This window comes from Cupressus sempervirens, chromosome 8 (genome assembly GCF_028749045.1).
Source record: "Cupressus sempervirens isolate cs-2001-9-10 chromosome 8, ASM2874904v1, whole genome shotgun sequence".
Classification (NCBI taxonomy): Eukaryota; Viridiplantae; Streptophyta; class Pinopsida; order Cupressales; family Cupressaceae; genus Cupressus; species Cupressus sempervirens.
The window spans coordinates 800,890,846-800,908,253 of NC_143125.1; the positions used below are offsets into that span (position 1 = coordinate 800,890,846).

Here is a 17,408-nt window from a genome sequence, read left to right on the forward strand (position 1 = left end):
ACTCTTTATGGGAGGCTATCTAGATTCTGAGACAAGATTATATGTAGTTGGTAGCCAACAGAGATTATCTTATGAAGTGGGGCAGTACAGCATATGATGCATTTTTGACCAAGGAAGATGAGGTGAGTGAGCTTACTGAGCAGCTTGAGGTGACTTCTAAGATTCTTGAGAGTACACAGTTGGCTTTCAAGGAGTCACAGTTTCATTTGGCTAAGGTGACCATGGAGTTAGAGCGACTACAGTCTTTACCTGATTCTATACAGTCACAAGCTGTGGTGTTTGGTGATCCAAGGATGTCCATGGCCAAGATTTTTAGAGATAGTGGAGATGGGGATGCATCCATTCTTGATACTAACATTGGCATATTAGGTTCATTCCCACTAGAGTTAGGTTCAGTTGAGTTGGGTGTTGTAGCAGATTGTTGTATGCCTGACATGGTGGTGGCCTCTAGTATTGATGGCATAGAGACTAGAGATGTATCAAAGATCATGTGTGATGTTGGTGAGTCGACAGTTGGCATGGTTCCTGCTAGTAATACTACTCCCTTGGTGATATCTTCGGAGGTAGTAGTTAGTTCCAACATGGTTAATGATCAATTGCAGTTAGTTTCATCTAGATTACAGTCTGAGCCACTAACTAAGATTGGCACATTCTATCGGCATTACAATGTGAGGTATGCTCATCAATTTACCTTTGATGACCATGTTGATGAGATAATGATACAGAGATGTACTTTGGTTCCTAGTGCTTATCGTCAGTTATGGGACAATTTGATGCCTCAAGATGAGAGTTGTGATGGGCATGACATGGTGATAGGTTCTATAGTTGACAGCTTGATAATATGTGACTTAGAGCAGGAGTTTGGGAGTGATGCTTCAGTGGGTGTTGTTATTGATTCTACTCCTTTGGCTATGACATCTCCTGACTTAGCTAGTGATCAGTCACAGTAGGTTGTATCACTTGTTCATGGTGAACTGTTGACTGAGGTTGGTTTTTTTAATCAACATTATATTGCAGGGTATGTACATCAGTTAGCATTTGATCCTTGTTTTGAGGAGTTGATGGCAGGAAAATTTGGTTTGGATTCCATTTCTTACTCTTTATCTTGTAATTTCTTTTCACCATCAGTAGTGCATGGGAGTTATGGTTATGAGATAGTGGCCGGTAATTTGTAGAGTTGTGTTGACTGTAGGAGTTGTACAGTGTGTGGATTCTCCATACTTGGTACAATTTCATTCGAGAGCATTCACCATTGTTGCAGAGTTGGATTGTACATTCCGTATAGTCCAGTGGGATGCGTTGATGGTATTTACTGTGTTGGTAGTTTGATTTGTCCACTTTACTTGGGTTCTGATGTTCTAAGAGTTTGTGTCTCATGGGTTTTTGACTATGGTGGTGGTGATTTTGGAGTTTGGTTGAGCTATAATTGTCAGTTTGATTATGGATTCCTCTTGGTCATATTGCAGAGGATATTGCAGGAGCCTGTGTTAATTGGTAGTAGTATAGTTCATGACTACATTTGGGATCCAGGTGGATTGATTGGTTTATTGTTCAGCCATTTCTTGAGGACAAGCAATGTTTGGGAGGGGAGGACTTGTCATGTCCCCTTTTCAAATAATAAAAAAATAATAATCTTTGCTAAGGCAGGCAGGCCCAAGAAAGTGAAGTTTCGGAAAAAGGGGGTTAATCTTTGAAAATCGTTGGACTAATAAATGAAAATTAATATTAAAATATGTTTCATTAACCTCTCTTGGATGTGAGTTACAGTTATTCCCTCTTTTAAGGGGTTTGGAGGTATTTTGGGCCAAGGCCAAAACTTGATTTTGCTCATTTCTTTGTTATTCTTCAGAGGCTGCCAAACCTGTGGAGAAGGAGACCCAAGAACGGGAGTTTGCAAGTTTTCAGGGAAACCCAAGAATGGGAGTTTGCAAGTTTCTAGGAAGGCTAAGGATGGGAGTTTGAAGCCATTCCATGTGCATGCTCATACAGAGTTTGCCTTTGTACTGAATAGTGCAGATTTGTGAGTTTTCGGGGTTGTTTTTTGGTATGAGTTTGGTGTTTCCAGTTGAGTATTTCATATCAGTTTGGGTTGCTGCTGTATATCAGACTTTTTAATGTTAAAATAGAGCTGAATATATTTATTGGGATGTGATTAAACTTTTGAAATAGTTTATTAGTGTTTTTGTGGTGTTTCTGGGCATTTTTGTGTTAATTTCGGGAGCCTGATGAGCATAGTTTTTGTCTTACATTTGTGAACTGTTGTGTAAAGGCTATACGGATCTGGAAATGTCATTTTGTAGGCTTTTATGCTGCTTAAATTTCTTTAAAAATTTCCATTTTCAGATTTATTAATAATTTGTGAAGTTGCGAAGCTTTTGGCACTATTTTCAGCATACCCGATTTGGGGTTTCTTGAGAAATTTGGTGGATCTTTGTGATATTAGTTGTTTGATCTTAAAGATCTAATTAAAGGTTGGAAATATCATACAAAATCAGAGAAAGGGATATTTCAATTAGACCTTATACAGATCAATGATTGGAAAATTGTAGCATGTAGTTCATACAAGGCATGATATTGCTCTTGCAGTTGGTATAGTGGCAAGATTCTAGGAAAAATCTAGAGAAAATCATATAATGGCAATCAAAAGAATCTTGAGATACTTGAAAGACACTAAAGATTATGGCTTATGGTATAAACTTGGAGGAAATCTGGACTTAAAAGTGTGTACTAATTCTGATTTGGTAGGAAACATTGATGATAGAAAAACTACAAGTGGTGGAGCATTCTTTCTTAGAAAAAGGTTGGTATCTTGGACAAGCGAAATTTTTTTTTGTACATCCCAATCTACAACAGAAGCATAATATGTTACAGTAGTAGTGAATTTTTCTAATATTGTTGGGTTTAAATAGTTGTTGCAAGGCATGAAGGTTGAGATCAAAGAACCAATTGTTATGTTTTGTGATAATACAAGTGCAATCAACATTTCAAAGAATCCAGTGATGCATTCCAAAACCAAAGAATAGATTGCAGACATATTAACCAAGCCATTACCTAAGGATGCATTCTTGTATCTAAGAGGTAAGTTATGGGTCATTCCCTTATCTGAAGCTCACTAAAATAAAGTTTTAGTGATGCATTAATAGGAACCAAGTTGAAGATCTATCAGTTGATGCAGTAGAGTCAAAGGAATATTGCATATGAATCAATACTCAAGGTACATTTATACTCATTTGGTATGTGTTGTCTTTGGCATGTGTTTTCAAAGAGGGAGAGTTTGCTATCATATCTTTCTGAAATTTGTTTGAGGGAGAGTTTACTCTTTGGAAAAGAAGCTATGTAATTCCTTCATAGAGGGAGATTACTACATTAGAGAAGTTTGTGGCATAAAATCTAAGAGGGAGAAAATTTTCTATTAGAGAAAGTCTTGTTTTCAAATTTCATCATGCTATGACATGTTGTGTTTCCATCAATGCCAAAGAGGGAGATTGTTGGATACAATTTTCTAATTGTGTGTTGTCTTTGATGTTACACAAATGTCATATCAGTTGGCAAACAATGATTACCGAGCTTAGTTGGTTAGCAAGGCAATTTTCTATGTCTATTGAGCATTCTTGGAAATTACTCTACATAGACAGTGTCAACTGAGTTCACTTGGGTGTCAAAGAAAATTGTGGCAGAATGTAGTGTTAACCGAGCTGACATGATTAACGAAGGAAAGTTAGTCAGAAGTTAGTGTTTACCAAGTTCACTTGGTTGCCAAAGGATTTTGTAGGATTTTGCAGTGTTAACTGAGCCTTTATTGGTTAACACAGGAAACCATTTTAGGATTAGTGTTTATCGAGCAGGGTCGGCCAATGAAGGATTTTGTTAATTTGAGAAATAAAGTTTAATTATTTCAAGTATTGATTCTAGCTGACTGAGGTAATGATTATTGGTGATTGTAAGTTGTAAATGTTGACACCTAAATCTGATTACATCAATAAGTAATCATATTTAGTCATCTCCTAGGACATTATTGATTGAATATTTACTAATTAATTAATTAATCATCATTCCCTAGTTAATTAATTAATTAAATTAACTATAGTCCAATTGATAAAATCAAATGATCACCCAAAATCAATTTATCAATTAAATCCCAATTTCTCTATTAAATTGGATAAATCATTAAATCTATTCAATTTAATTCCATACTCCCATTTTATTGAATAAAACATTTAATAAAATATCTAAAATCCAAAAAGCCTTCCTAAATCCTATCCCAACCCATAATCCAACCCATTCACCCATACTAGCCTCACTTAGCCTCCTAACTATCTCATCCCATCAAAGCTAAATCAATTACCACCTAACCCCCCTTTCTAAGCTAATCCTAATCCCCCTCCTAAACATGTGACAACTTTAAGCATGAGTTAAAACTTGCTAACCCAAGCCAAAGTCAACAAACTCAACCACACCTCTCACATCCTCAAAATATCTCTTACACCTCCCTTAATGAATCTTACAAAGCATTTATGGAGCCCTTATCTCTTGAGCCTCCTTTTTTGACCATCCACCTTGCCTTCCCTTCATCCAATCACCCTCTGGTCCAAGTGTCACCTCTACATTGGTGCTAAACAAGCACAATTTATGTGCTCCATTTTGACTGCATCTCGACCCTCCCTCACCATCTCATCATCTTGACATCCTGACCATCCATCTCTCCACCCCTTGGCCTATAAATTGAACCTCCTCTATTCACAAAATCATCCACCTTCCATGCAAAGTTATAATGCTGTTTTGAGAGCTCAAAAAACTACCAAAATACCATTATAATGTTGAAATACCTCCATGACTCCCTTGTTGAAACCCCCACCCATGAACACACTTGAAAAAAACCCCCATCCATTGGAAGCTTGAGCACAATGTGAGCATACATCCCCTCTCATCAGGGACATAGCTTCATTATCATGAGATGCATTTGAGGAGTTTACCATTCTTGGTCTACTTTCTTCCATATGATTTTCTTTGGTCCTATCTTAAGTGTTAGCTTGTTTAGTATGGTTAAAATTTTCTTTATTAGTTAGTATTCAATTTGCACTACTAAAAACTAGGTGATACAGTAAATGAGCCAACTTGATAATCTGAATGGTATATATGAAAGGTCAAGTTGAAATTCTAAAATGTATGAGCGAGTATACAAGTGTATTAATTGTTTGAAGAGGAAAGTGTGAGCGAATTTGAGGGATGGCCAAATATCCTTGAGGAGTAGAAAAATTATATTTGATTAGGAAGGATCTAGTGTGAAGCAAAATAGAGATCTATAATCAAGAAATTCAGTTGCATCTCATTCGGGTCATTTCATTACTACTTTCTTACCATTGTAGTAGTGATTTCAAAATCTCTTAGTAGAGTTGGTTTGATAGCCAATTGTAAATCCTCTAACAAGGTGACACTTCCATTGAATTTTTCTAAAGACCTTTTGCAAGTCAACTCCTAACAAGGTGATTAAATCCTCTAACAAGGTCACACCTAACAGTGTGTTTTGTGACCTTTAACTAGGTTGGTTCCCAATAGGGCTCACTTTAGAAGAGTGAAAATCAGTAGTTAGTTACTTGGTGGTTTTTCCCATATTAGGTTTCCATGTTAAATTTTGTGTCTCATGTGTTCATGCTATTTCTTTTATGCTTGCATGTTAATCACTGTGAATGTTTAAGGATTAGTAATAAGTATAACATACACTGCACTTATCGAGTTACAACAAATTTTGTATATTTACCGAGTGACATCAGTAAATAGTTTTATCAGACATCTAAAGGATCTATGGATTTTTTTTTGTGGTAATTGATTCACCCCCCCTCTTAGTTACTCCATCTATATTTCCAACACCACACATGTACTCAACTCCTATTGATCTCAGTACATGCATACTTATGTACATGACTCGACCTATATAGAGCCATGAAGACAAATCAACACCTTCTCATTTTCTTTATGAGAGAATTGATTTCCTTCATGCTTGAATTTTAAATGAGGGGGTGAGAAATTGTTTATGTCTAACTTCACAAATCCAATTGATCATTATTGAATAAAACAACATAGGGGAGTATTTTCCCAATCAACTTTTTGTAAGTTAGTTGGTTTACATTTTGGACCCTTTTGGTTAGACAATATTGGTATGTGCCACATTCCAATGAAGCAAGGGGCACAATATCTCAGAGTTTGAGAGGAAGACAGTGTTATATGCCTTAATCTAGACCTCCAAACCTCATGTTCTAAATTTTGTTACAAAATTTGAAATAATGTCAAACATCTAAATTTGGTACTATCTTGAGAAAAGCTAATCAAATTTGGTGATATGAATGGAGAAAAATCAAAGTGAACCCCATATTATTATACAATTGTATGAGAATGCAATATTTATGGCACTATACATGTTAGAAAGTAAAGTCTACCAAGATAACTGAGGGGGGGAGGGGGGTGAATCAGGTATCCAACTATTAAAATACTTATCAACCCTATTATTCCTTAAACATGTGAACAATATAATCAACAACCATGAGAAGATACTCATACACAATAACACCAGATATGTTAACTAAGGAAACCCAGTGGGAATGATACCCACAAAATGATGTACTTTAATATAGAAGTTCCTTGTTAGAGGATGTACCCTATTTGGAGTCAATGAAATACATTCAATACATATTAGTCCCTGTTAGGAGACTTTGAATCCCTATTAGAAGATTCCAACCCTGTTAGGAGTTTTGCTACCCCTATTAGGAGCTGTAGAAAGAAGATGGACCCACTGTCCAAATAGATTTAGGGGAAAGACCATCAAACTCACTTTCCAATTGGTCTCTTTATTATTCCTTTCAGAATAATAGAAATGTATATCTCCTTCTCTATCCTTTGACATGACCAAACCTTTTCTAATCTTCATACCGGATCACCAACTTCACATCCAATAATCCCTTGGATAGCTTACTCGCATTTACAAAATTCTTTGCATCTCACAGGCTTGCATACTTCATTACATACATCTCCACAAGAAAAATAACCTTGCTTTATAACATATCCTCAAAATAATTCCTTGAGTTGGCCTTGATGATTTCCTAATTAATTATAATAGGACCTCTTTAAGATATTTAAAAACTTTACATCTTTTCACAATTACAAATTAATGTTGGCTCACAATGTTTACAACTTATCACACGTATGACCTCTGACCTTGTACACTTACTGATGCCATCATTAGGCTATCTACTATCACTTTCTAACTATGCTCATCATGATTCTATCTTTGTTAGGAAATACAATCCAAACATCAAAAAATACTTCTTAGGTATCCTGTCTATATACTGTCCTCTATAAAATTGACATAACTTCTGTATGTCTTTGAGTTGTTGCATGCACACTTAACCACTTCATTAGTATACAATTTAGAACACATCCTTAACTATGCTTGACCTGGTCATCAATGTTCTATCTGTACGACCTTGTTCTCTATCTTCTACTCTATCAGTCTTCATAGAAACAATGCTATGTTGACATCAATGACAAACATAGTCATGAATGCGATATGTCAATCATGCTAACAATATGCCCAAGTGTTCTAGCAACATTTAGGATACTCCCCTAATGGAATAACATCAGCATTCATGCTAATTTAATTTATGAAACTATACATAGATAGTTTTTGATGGATTTATCAAGGAAAAGAGGAAATCTAAATGGAGAATTAAAAAAAGCATAGTTAAAAAATGAAAGAAATAAGTAAGCATTCACACATATATGAAACAAGATATGATTAGCCAAAAACCATCTAATGAGAAGGTAAAACTGGGGTGGGGATGAAACCCACAAATCTTTACTACTACAGTAATAAATGTATCCAATAAAGGTTAAAATATTTTATCAATAAACATGATCTACCCTATGAAAGGTCTGCCCTGTTAAAGGCATACAAAGACTATTAGGTCATACCCTATTAAAGGATTTCAACACCCTATTAGAAGTGTGCCTGGTTAAAGGACTTCAACTCACAATTAAGTAAGCACCTTGTTAGAGGATTTCAATACAATTTGTTAGGACTACTCTGTTAAAAGATTTAACTGATTCACTTGTTAGAATGTCTCAGAAATGATCCTATGATTTAGCACTCTGTTGCTTGATGATAGAGCATCTCTATACTAATGTGTACTTGATCCTTCTTGATTAGATGTCTCTCTGCTACTTACTATTTCTTTCCTCTGTTCTCTTTTAACTAATTCTGCAATGCAATTTAGATCATAATATCTTGGTCACCATGAATGTCCTAGTTTGCGCATGCAAAAATCTCCTTGATCATTCATTCATTCATTCCCTTTTTCACTTCTAAGAAGTTTAGAGTTTGTCCTCCTTAAGAAGACCTAGGTGACTTAGGGTTAGGTATGAATCGACAGTTGTGATTTATCCATATTTCCACTTAAACCCTTCCTTTACCTGATTGGATGTATGTAATACATAGGGATTCCCACTTAATATTTGTCCTTATAAATAAAATATCATAATTCAATCCTTAAGTTGACTCAAAAATGGTTTACATAGTAGTTTGTGCCAATACAAACAACTATGACAAAACTGTGTTACTTAACATCTGAAGTCCCTAGTATGTGGCACATACTGTGACTTCAATGCTGTCACTCGACATTTGAATGACTTGGCATGCACTACTTGCTTGGCTCCTGAATCACTTGACACATATTGTTTGCTCATCACTTGAGTGACTTGACATATGAGTGACTCGATACTCACTATTTACTCAACATGTTCTAACTTATATGTTGTGTGTGGCATATGTTACTTGTTTGGCATGGACTAAGTAAATGACTTAAGTGTATAGACACTCGTCAAAACCAATCTAAGATTAACAATGAAAAAAAATAATGCCTCCAAATGAGGAAGGATAAATATGTAAAAGTAATATAGAATCTAAAATTGGTATACATAGGAACAAAAATGAAGACATCATAAAATAGGCTGAAGTATATGGAATAACCAACATATGCAAGTAAATTGAGAATAACCTATATGCTATAGTAATTTTCATAAATCATAAAATATTTTATTCCTTACATACCATGATCTTAGGATCAATCAATCATAATATCATTATTATGTCAGAAGTAATTATCCGACTTATCTTCTATTTATTTTTTTCCTTTTTACTTAGTTTTTGAATGATATATGTATCATATTAATTCATCCCTTTGTACTTGAGTGAAAAATCATACTCAATAGGTAACTATTTTCTTAATCATTTTCAAAAAAAACTTGCGGTTATGGCATAATCATATTCTATTGATGCACCACAACTTCTTGATTTTATTGAACCAAGTATTATTTTATGCATGAGCTGAATGGTTGGAATTATATTTACTTTTTAAATTTATTATTATTATTTATCCTTTTTTTTTCACAAATATAATTTTAAACTCATACATATTCAATTTTGGTATGTGATAACCTTTTTGAATATTAATCTTTGGTTGTGCAACTTAAGGTTCTTTTGGTGTTGGAAAATCTTTATTGTGCATGTCATCATTTTTATTGTGAGATACATATTTTTGCATTTGAAAAAATAAATCCAATGTATAGTGGATAACATATTATTAGTCCACACATAGGTAAATATACTAAGGGGGTGGGGTGGGGTTGAATTATTTTATTGATAATAACTTCAAAATTATTCACATTTCTTTCCCTCACATTGATATGTACTTAGTGATGACTGTAACTTAATTGATTAGGATTAAGCAAAAATAATTAAGACAAATAGAGAATTACATAACACAAGTATTTATTTCATGGAAACCCAACTAAGGAAAAAACTATAGTGTGTGAGATGATCCTCACAAAATTTGCACTCTCCTTAAGTGCACTTGGTCAAGAACTTATCTCTACTAGAAGATTACAAGATCACTGTCAAGTGTCACCGATTAAGGTATTTAGTAAAGACCTAGAAGAGTCTTGCCTAGTTAAGAGAACCCTAGTTGAAGAACCTGGGAACACCAATTAATGTGTCACCCTGTTAGGGGATTTAAAATACAAAGGACTTGTCATTATAATGATTATAAATAAAAAAATGTTGATATAAACATATTAGATGCTATTTTAGCTAGATATAGATCACCTAGATATACATTAATGTGTTTGAACCTTTCTCTTCTATCCCTTGGCTCTACAATTTAGACATGATCATTGTGTTCTTTTCTCTACTGGATATAACACACTTCTTTATTGTGTTGATTGATAGACTGACTCTAGTCAATGCTCTATCTTCTCAAATACTATTCTTGACTCTTACTCATCAATATTCTCCTTTCGAGATTATAAATAGCTTATTTCCATGGATTCTTGCTACACTTATTAATCTAAGTTGTTATTTCAAAATTAAAGCCTTCTATACTATTCTCACATGTTGTATTGTAAACCCTAATCCAAGAAATGAAATTTGAATTCTCCACCTTATTTCTAGCTTTTACTCATGTTTCTATTTTGTGTCATTCTTGTCACTATTTGAAAGAATTCAATTTTGGATTCTTCTACTTGTCCTTGATGTGACAACATCATCACCATTAAATTTAGTTCCAGGTATGATTTTTTTATTGTTGGAGGAATAAAAATGATAAACTAGATACTGAGAGTGGGAGGGTGGTGAATCATAATATAGAAATTTTTTTACTTTTCTTAGATACATCCACATCTATCAATAACTTGTGCACGTAAGGCTAGTAATGTAAATCTACTATAACACATAAGTTTGATCAATCACATGCATTAAAATAAAACACATAAAACAATATTTTTTACCCATAAACCCTCCAAGGTAAAGGTAAAATTGGGGTGGGAATGACACCCACAAATCTTCACTATTGCAGTAATAAAGTTAGCCAGTTAAGGTTACAAAGTTTGACCATAAAATATGATCTACCCTATGAGGGGTTTACCCTGTTAAAGGCTTAAGAGACTGTTAGGTCTTACCTTGTTAGAGGATTCAACACTTAGAAAAAGGTAAGGAATCTGTTAGGAGATTTAAAAAGATTTGTTAAGACCACTCTATTAATATATTTACCTTGATTCAAGTATGTTAAAACTGATTTAATACTTGACTCTCGATTTTCTCTCTAAGCTGATTTTGAGTCTTCTCCTTGCTAATTGATCCTCTCCTCTAATCTGATATGCTTGTCTTTCCCTTTCACTTCACTGCAATTACTAGGTCACTTGGTCTTTTAGATGATAACAAAACCCTTCAATGACTTTGTTAGCCCTCATTTTCACTAGGCTTAATGTCCAGATTGTTGTTGTGAAAATGTTATTATTTGAAGTAGTTAGGGTTATTTACAACCTATTTTCATCCTTCAGAAAAAACCTCATTTTGATAAATTTTATCCATGCTTGGCACCTATGTTTCCCTAAGATTTTCATAAAAGTGCTGTACCCTAGCAAACCCTAATTTTAAGGTTGCACTTTTGAAAGGTTTTAAATTTTCAAAATACCTTTAGTGTTAGTGCTTTGATTTAAACATAAAAAAGAAGAAGAAGAAAGTGTTGGATTTTAAAATCATGACCAAGTGACTATGGTTAGTCACAAGGTCGAGCCTCTTCATGAAACTGCAACATCAAATGATGTGACCTAGCAAAGCAAGTATTTTTCCTTTGATCACTGAGTCATGGTAGATAAGTAGTTAAGTTCTTCTCTAACTGTAACTAAGTGAAGCAATTGGTGATGACCTTATTCGTGTGGTCACATAAATCAAATGCTATGTTAAAATCATGGTAGGGACTTGGTGATGGCTTAAGCCACATGGTCAAACACTTAGGTGATGAGGCTTTATGGTTGGCCGTGACTATATGAAAAGGATTAAAGTCTCATAAATAGTCTTTGGTCACGAGTTTGCATGGAGTTCAAACTAATCTTTGGTTTGGGTAACAAAATGGCTAGAGCTGCAATGATGCAGCTACCTACCATGTGGCATGATGGACTCATGATGTAGAGTAGAGTTAGACCTATCAATGATTGACGCATGGTAGGAGAGACCATTTTCAAAGGGATTGTTTGTTTGCATGGTCACATAAAATGGTTAAGTATTTAGTTCTTTGACAGTGATGAAGCAAAAGGGTTAAAGAGATGCTAAATTACATAGTCACAATGTTAGCTAGACAGTTAGAGATTTGAGGTGTGACTTAGTGATCATTGTTATGAAAGTGGATAAAATGCTCATTCACCCAGTTGTACCATCAAAATGGATAAGAATTTTGAAGTTAGTGATCTGGAAAGGATAGTTAAGAAAGGATTGATTGCTTGGTCACATGATTAGTAAGTATAAAGTGTAATCAATCTGCAACCATGCGATGTAGTTAAACTCAAAGTAGAATATGGCAATCTTTTAGTCATAGGAAAAAAGGGCTAAAGCATATAGTGATGTGTGAAATCATGACTCAGTGACTAACCAAAGGATTTCATGGGGTCATAGGTAGTAAGTGTAACCATTAGTAGAATAGTGTGATTGTACAATTAAAGTTAGTTAAAGGGTAAGAACCTATGAGCGCTGGGTCACACAGTTTGTGACCAACAACAAAGGATAGACTGCAAAGTGGTGGAAAGAATGAAATGTTTTAATCATCAAGTCATGAGGATGAAATGTGAAGTAAGAAATGACTATTAGAGACCTCATTATGACTTTATAGGTTATGTCTTGTTAAAAGTGCACAAAAGAATTAAAAGGGCTAGCTATAAATGTGTTTCTTTGCACTTTTGCAAATTTTGAGATTTCTTACACACATTGAAATTAAGAGACATAAATTCCCCTCTATTGCATTTTATCCATTAATAAGTTGATATAATGGGTTCCTAACTTACAATATTTTGCATAAGTTTAGAGATAAGAGTTAGCACCAAGAATTTGCAGAGTTTTTTCAGTAGATCCTCAGAGCTAGTATTGAGAGAGGTTGTTCTAAAACTTTTAGTTATAGGGATCATGGCATAGGAAGAGGGAAAGATGATAGCTCAAATTGATGTGCAAGAATCTTCATAGATCATGGAGTAGGCAAATCCAAAATTGGCAAGTTTATATGTAGAAGAGTGGGTGTATTTTCTTCTAGGGTCTTCTCATGTTCAAACTTGGAATTCCCATGTCTTCAAAGATGTATACTCCTTCTGTAGGGACACCATTGTACCTAAGACCAATAAAAATGAGTTATTCTTCTATTTTTATCAAAATAGGTATGCAAAATCACCAATTTGTAACTTGTGGATTAGAAACATGGAAAAGTTAATAGTGCCAGAGGTGATAATTGATGTTGACCTGGTGAAGGCATTAATCAAATCTTATAACCTGACAAACAAGGCCTTCCACAAAAAGGATATGAGTATCCTGTTTAGATTGGATAGGGAGACTTTCATCGAAGTCTTTGACGTAGGAGGACCTCTCACAAAGAAAATTGAGAAAGAAAAAATGAACGAGACTTTCAAGAATTCCAAAGGTTTCTACACTGGGACTATCATGAGGAGGCACATTCCCAAATCAAGGAAGAAAAAGGGTGAATTTCCTAAGAAGGTAGGAGAACTAATGCCACTGAAGTTTTTCTACAAATATTTCAGATATACCATCCATACGATTGAAAAGGTGGTGGGAATTGATGGCACCATAAATGCCCTAGGCTATATATATATATATATATATATATATATATATATATATATATATATATATATATATATATATATATCTCATGGCATTGGATATCCAGGATCCAAATCATGATGTCTATTATGACTTTGTAGAAGACATCATTGAAAGGATGCATGAAGAAATTGAGGTGGCTCAGAACGGAGAAATGAGAAACTTTAGGTTTTTCCATTATTCATTGTTGATGCACATTATCATTTTCAAGAATATAGGGCATATCAATCTAGACTTTATTGTGGCCACTGAAGAGTATGGAGTAATGCTACTTGTGAAAATGTGGACTCACTTCTGGAAGAGGTTTTATCCTTATGCTAGTACTTTTTCTTTCTATAATGATTTTATTTTTCCAATCATGAATATGTTAATGGATATAAATGAAAGAATACCTAGGGGAGTAAGGATGTTAATTAGACCATCTACTTGCCCAAATAGGGATAGGGTACTTAGCCATGAGTGGGCTAGTTTGTTTTTATTTGATATTTTTTCAATTATAAGAGTTTTTGGGTGTCCTCAGCCTCCCCATGTATTACCTAGACATGTCCCTAAGAGATTATGTTAGTTACAATTTTCTGGAAATTACTAATTATGAATAAAGAGTATTTAGGCCCCGCTGCCAAGAAAGTCTCTTTTGTAGCTAGAAATACTAAGATAGGTGATTTTCTGATAGGGAAGGATGCTATAAAAGAGATAGATCAGTTTTTGGCTGAATTTAAACTACCCTCTACTCCATCTAGAACCTATGATCCAAATGATTTGGTGAGGAATTCTCTTAAAAAAATGAGGAAGTACACTCTTCCTAAAAGGAAGCCAATTTAGGAGGAAGATTGCATCATGAACTATTTGCAAACAAAGGTGTGTAGGGAAAGGACCTAGAATTGGAGTAAGATAATGAAGATAGAAGAAGCCATGAAGGAAACATACCCATCATTAAAGGGATTTCACCATGATACACCTTATCTTGATAGGTATAATAGGTTCTTGGACAATTTTGATGAATTGATGACACATGTGCTTACAAATTTTAGAGATAGAGTAGAACCCCAATCTCCTTAGCAAGAGGATGTTATAACTGTAGAGGTTGAGGATGATCAACCAAAGAGATCTTCATGGTCTAAAGGAAAGAAGAAGAAGAAGATGATTCAGATCTCTGACAAGGTTAGAGGAAAGACATTACAAATTTTTCCTCAAAGATCTAAATTCTTTTATACCATGAGGCACATTTTTTTGATCAAACAAATAGGAGAACATGAAAAGATCCCCAACGTGATTGAATTTCATATTCAAATGTTGGATGGAAGAATAATTTAAGCAGAGGAATTCACAAAGGATGACCAATTTGTAAATTCTAATAAAATTAAGTCATTCCTTTATAAGGTGAAATAGAATGAACTTGTCCTATAGTTATAACTCGAAGATTCACCTGAGAAAATTATAGAATTAGTGTAAAGGTTGCAAGAGTATGATCCAAACAATGAGAATCTCACATTTGAGGAAGCAAGAGAATTATTAATGAGAAGTGGAATGCTTCTTTTTCCTTGTTGGGAACTTAGTTCCTCTATCATGTTGGATCAGATAAGAAAGCAAGAGAGATTAGCCTCTTTTGAAGAGACTAACATCATTAATGAGCTGCAAGGCTCTGGATTTAATATAGATAGAAAAATAATGGTAGTATGGAGCATGGCTCTAGATGACAATAAGACAAATCTCATGGAGATAAATGAGTCCCCCCAAGGAAATGTAATTTTTTGGAATGTCTCCACGGTATCTAGTAACCAAATCCACAATCTAGTGAATACAACATCATTAATGGGAAAGATCAAGATGGATACATTGCAAGAGCAACTGCACACAATTTATAGCATATCCATTGAGGCTAGACAAAAATATGAGGAGGAGTTGCATATGAATTATGTCATGGAGAATAAAATAGATGACATGGAGGAGGAAATAAGGATCTTAAGAATTGTGACTAGACCTATTACAGAGGTGAAGGACCATGAAACTCAAAGTGAAGCTGACATGGTAGTTGCGAGAGAAGCCCAACACATGGATATTGATGAGTGGGATGGTGCTAAGGAGGTAGAGATTAAGACAATTCAAAAATTCCTTATGCACAACATTGGTGCCTTATAGATTATTTCACAAATTGTGCACAACAATTACATTAGCTTGCAAGGAGCTAAATACAAGTGCTTAGAGGCGTTAGACCTTTTTAACCCTCTATTCACAACTTGGGGGCCTTATGCCCAATTTTTTGATAATTTGATCCCTTTGCAACTCTAGAAAAAGGAATTATCAAGGTGGTAATAATTAATACCAAAAAAATTATACATAGGGTAAGGGAGTTATATGGTTTTTTCATAGGAAAAATACAACTGATACAGGGGAAAATGAAAAAAATTGCTACGGGGATTCCAAATTTCATTCTTGGTACTATACATGGTGATGGAAATTTTAAGGAATGGCAAGAATGGTCTTCTTCATTTGAAGATATCTTGAGACATCTGAGGTTTTTGGCATATTGTAATAATGAGATAGATGTAAGTGATGCCTATAGTTTGATTGATTTTCTCTTTAGGATACAATCATATATGAGTAAAGTTGAAATATCCCCGACAGGATGATTGACTCTTTAAGCACTAAATTTCTTAAAACTTCAGAGGTTTGACATTTCGTCAAACCCTTCACTGGCAGGCTTTGATAACACTATGATGACCCTCACCAAGAGTTATTAAAATATCAATAAAAATACTAACAGCCTTGCCTATACGTGGTCTCTCTTTAACTTTTGCAAGAATATGTGATACAACTCCCCAACATACAGACCACTAAAGTATGCATACATGAACGACTGTAATACTGATCATAAACAACAATATGGCACATTAGATTGGCTTTGATATGAAGCCACCAATTTAAGCACAATTGAGTCTTCACAAATTCTTAGGGAAATTATCAGCGAAGTGATCGGTGAAGGCTTTTTAGACCTGCTCACGATATTTCCACATCGCATTCATTGCAAGTATGTTTCGACCCTGTCTTTCTCTGCGCCACGATTCTTGGACTTGTGAATGCTCTCCATCAAGACTCTCTTATTTTTGAACACATTACCCTTGACTCTCATGTACATATCATGGTACATATGCTTGTCAATTTTCTTTGACTCCCTGTACTTGCGAAGTAATCGACGCAGAACTCGCATACGCCTTATCCACAAAATCTTTGTGGGCAATCTTGCCTCTCGTGTACCCTTCCGTTTACCATAACCAGAATGACGCCCCTTCCTCTTTGCTTCCAAAGCTCGAGAGAGAATTTTCATAGGCCTCCTGATAACAAAGCCATCCTTGACAAGTTTGCGGATATTCTGCCCTCACATTTTTAATCTGCTGAACGGCGCTCGCCTAGGGTCATGTCAAATTGCGCAGTCATCTTGAACTCCCTTCCTGATCGGAATCTTCATTAAATTGCACCCAAAAATAGAGGGTTTCTGGACTGCCAATCTTCTTAATAATTCGATGGGTGTAATGAACTAGCCGTCGGACAAATCAAATGATGCAAGTTCCCAAATGCGTGAGGAGAAAAGATCTGAAACCTTGGCGCCCGTTAATCACTACTGAGCCCGCCCAAATGTTATAGTTCCCCGCTGTGATCCAGGTGAAAACGCGTTGCCGAATATGGGAGTGGAAGTAGAGCGCAT

At 34.9% G+C, this 17,408-nt stretch overlaps 1 pseudogene; it reads right to left on the bottom strand.

Moving 5' to 3' along the window:
- Positions 1–16,724: 16,724 nt before the first annotated feature.
- LOC149544817 (large ribosomal subunit protein eL19y pseudogene) lies at positions 16,725–17,408 on the bottom strand (annotated as a pseudogene).